At 34.3% G+C, this 3,394-nt stretch overlaps 1 protein-coding gene across 1 annotated transcript in view; it reads left to right on the top strand.

Annotated features, from left to right (window-relative positions):
• bmp8a (bone morphogenetic protein 8a) overlaps nt 1-3,394 on the top strand; it is a gene marked incomplete at its 3' end in the record, with an annotated part of 8,865 nt that overhangs the window by 2,099 nt on the left and 3,372 nt on the right.

The raw sequence follows: 3,394 nt of genomic DNA, 5'->3' as shown, positions 1-3,394 counted from the left end.
CTTATCATGAGAACAAACGTATTCACGTGACTTTAAGAACATTTATTACTTCATGGAAACACAAATGTTCTTACTCCACTGGCAGAAATGTTTGACTTAATTAGAGTCAAATTTTCAGACTAACAAGACAAATAATCTTACACATTCTGAAAACAAGATGATTATTCTTACACAATCAGTTCTTGTTTAGTAAATCAGTCTGAGAACAAGATCAAAAAGACTTCTTGGCTGATATAAGGTTTCAAAACGTGGTAAAATGGACAGTTTTTGCAGTGTTTACCTGTTGCATCAGGTTGAGGCTCTTCAGCAGAGTTCCTACAGATCCTTAAAACTTTTAAAAGTCTTTGAATTCATCAATTCAAAACTAAGGCCTTAATTAGCCTTAAAATGTCTTAAATCAATCTTTCGGAGGTCTTAAGAATGTTAAAACATGTTGGAATTCTTGTAATTCATCTCAAATATTAAAAGAATTGGTAACATTTATATTTATTTTTTGAATCATTTACAGATTGCCTCTCACAGCTCGTTGTTTTGTTTTAAAATAAACATTTGGCCAAAATTATTAACAGTTTTTTTCTCTTTGTGTTTATTGTGGAGTTGGTCTTAAATTTCATTTCAAGTTGTGTTAATTAGGTCTTAAAGTCTCAAATTTTACTTGTCTTAAGCTGTATGAACCTTGTTTAGAGACTTTTACAGTTTTATTCAGGTTCTGATTAAATCTTAATGGTTAACAGAGTAACTTAATGCTTCTGTTGACTTCCTGTCACGGTTTGTTTGTAAGATTCTGTTTTAGTTCAATTTAATGTTTAATTTTTTTAGTCATAACACTTCTTTTCATCGCCATCTCGTTTTTTAGGCTTTTTTTAAAGAAACAATCAGAAAAGTTTGATTTTTTTTCATCTTAAAGCTCATTAGGAATCATGTTTTTGGTGTTAAAACCTAAAGTAGCGTCTGTTAAACTGAACTGTTTGGTGTTTTTATAAATTCAGACACAGATCCGTCTCATGCCACGTTAGGACCCTACAGGTGGAGGTCTCTCAGGATGACCTTCCTGTCTGTTTGTAGGTAAATCAGATCAGCTTGTTTGGGACTTTGTGCTAATTACTTGTGTCATTATTGAAGGGAGCGAGCTGCGGTTGTGTTTACAGATCATGTTAGCGGGTCGCTGCAGAGCCGGACCCTCCCGTCTGGATCGCAGCTTGGCCCTGCAGATTTACGACGGGTCGTCCCCGATCGAAGCTGCTCACATTCCTAATTATTTTGGTTCTGGGAGCTGGAAGTGCCGCCTCTGGAGCCCTGAACGGGTTTAAAGTCGCTGCGGTCCGGCCGATGCCTATCTGCTGCCAGCACGAAAGCTAAACATCCTCCTCTCCAACGGCTTCCTTCCTCCTGCTCCTCCGGGGTTTTGGGCGGTGATCGGTGCCCAGCTCAGCGTGGGAATAACTCGCCTCTGTGCAGAGAATTAAAACTCACCGTTTACGTTTATCTAATGAACTAAGGGCGTTTGTTTCCTTTGAGATGATAAACCTCGTTTTTTAAATCCTCACAGAGAAAAGAAGCAGTTGATGGTGTGTGTTCCTGCAGATGTCATGGGACAGAACAGCTGGATGGAATTAAAGGCCCCACTGACACACAACGGTCCGAATCTGGATGGAAATACCTCTGTGGAGCAGAGGCTCTAAAAATACCGGGCGGGCCTGTAATTAGTGGTGTGTGTGCTGAGCAGCTGCTGTGGTTCAGGGCAATAAGTGTCTCTAATTACTCTGCTGTGTGTGCGTGCAGATACTGACTTATCGAGGCGTCTTATTTCACATAGTTATATTTTTTCGTTTGTTTTAAAGTGCAGGAAGTCAGTTTGTTGTGGATGAACATGAAGCTCCTTTAAATTCATTTTTGTTTGATCTTATTGGAAACAAAAAGCAGAACTTCAGCTTGTTTTTGTTGCAGCTGTAGTTTTTAATTTGTAAAGTTTTATCATGCAGCACAGAAGGAAATGATGTAATTAAATTTGTATTTTTACCAGAAAACTTAAATTATTTTCAAGATTTTCTCCTTGATCTCAAGATCCTGAAAAACCAAAATATGTAACAAGTCTTAACTTGAAAAACAGCATTTCCTGCAAAATGCTAGTGTGAATGCTGCTCGCTGAAAACTTCATGTAAAACCTGCTGAAGATATTTAATAGTGTTAATGTGAGTTCAATTTAAAAAGCTGAACAAAGCAAAAAAGCCTAACTTTGCAGAAAAACAGCAAAAGGGAGCAAAAATATAGTTGAAACAGCAGAAATCAGCTAAAAGCTGAATATAGCTGAAAACATCTGTAAGATGCATAAATACCTCAAATTAGCAGAAAAAACAAAAAGTAAAAAAAAATAATCTGAAGAATAACAGAAAGACGCAGATCTAAAGCTGAAAAATAATTTTAAAAAGCTAAAATTATCTTAAAATAAGCTAAAGGTAGCAGCCACACATTGTAATTAACACCCAGATAGTGATTTTTTAAATAAAAATAAATAAAATTATCAGAAAAAATACAAAAAAGTGATAATTTGTAGGAAAATAGCTAAAACAGCTGAAATTTTCAGTAAATAGTTAAATGTAGCCAGAAATTATTTTATTAGCATAAAGAAGCACACGTTTGCTGAACTTAAAAACTAAAATTTGCACAAGTTTAAAAAGAGCAGAACCAGAATAAAATGTGTAAAGATCTGTAAAGTTTTAGAAACATTGAAAACAGCTCCATTCATTTCAATGGCAAAAATGTAGAAAAATGAAATAGCTAAAAAAGTATAAAAAGCTGAAATACCAAAAGTAGTAGCTCGCCTCGCATGAAGGAGCTCAATGTTTTGATATACGAGTTGTTGAAGTAGCACAAAAAGTGTGGAACCAGTTAGATGCTGAAAAATGTACGGAAGAAAGATCTCAATAGTTGTGAAGTGTCACACAAATCTGACAAAACAAAATAATTAAATTGAATAAATAATAATAATTGATAAATAGTTTATTTATTATTTGATAAATATTTTAGGATGTGTGCATGTTAATACTTTTGTAAGATTATGTAAAAGCAAATTTATTTACTGGTTTAGTTTTTCTACCTGAAACAGCTCCGTTTAAGATCAGTAAAATAAAAAAAATTAGTTTTATTCAGTTAGTTAAAAAAAAAAAAAAACAGCTTTAGGTCCATAAATGTTATTGTGAGCTAATTGTTTTTTTTATGTTTTTTCCTCCTGATGATCATTAGTCTGTCTGAACTCTGTCCTCCTCTTCCTCACATCTTCAGTTCCTGTTCTAGAATGTAAAACCTTCATGTTTCTGATGTAAAACCTTCATGTTTTTGATATAAAACCTTCATGTTTTGATATAAAACCTTCATGTTTTGATATAAAACCTTC

This window comes from Austrofundulus limnaeus, unplaced genomic scaffold, assembly GCF_001266775.1.
Source record: "Austrofundulus limnaeus strain Quisiro unplaced genomic scaffold, Austrofundulus_limnaeus-1.0 Scaffold424, whole genome shotgun sequence".
Classification (NCBI taxonomy): domain Eukaryota; kingdom Metazoa; phylum Chordata; class Actinopteri; order Cyprinodontiformes; family Rivulidae; genus Austrofundulus; species Austrofundulus limnaeus.
The sequence above is the reverse complement of the archived record's forward strand: the minus strand, read 5'-3'. Positions and strand labels throughout refer to the sequence as shown.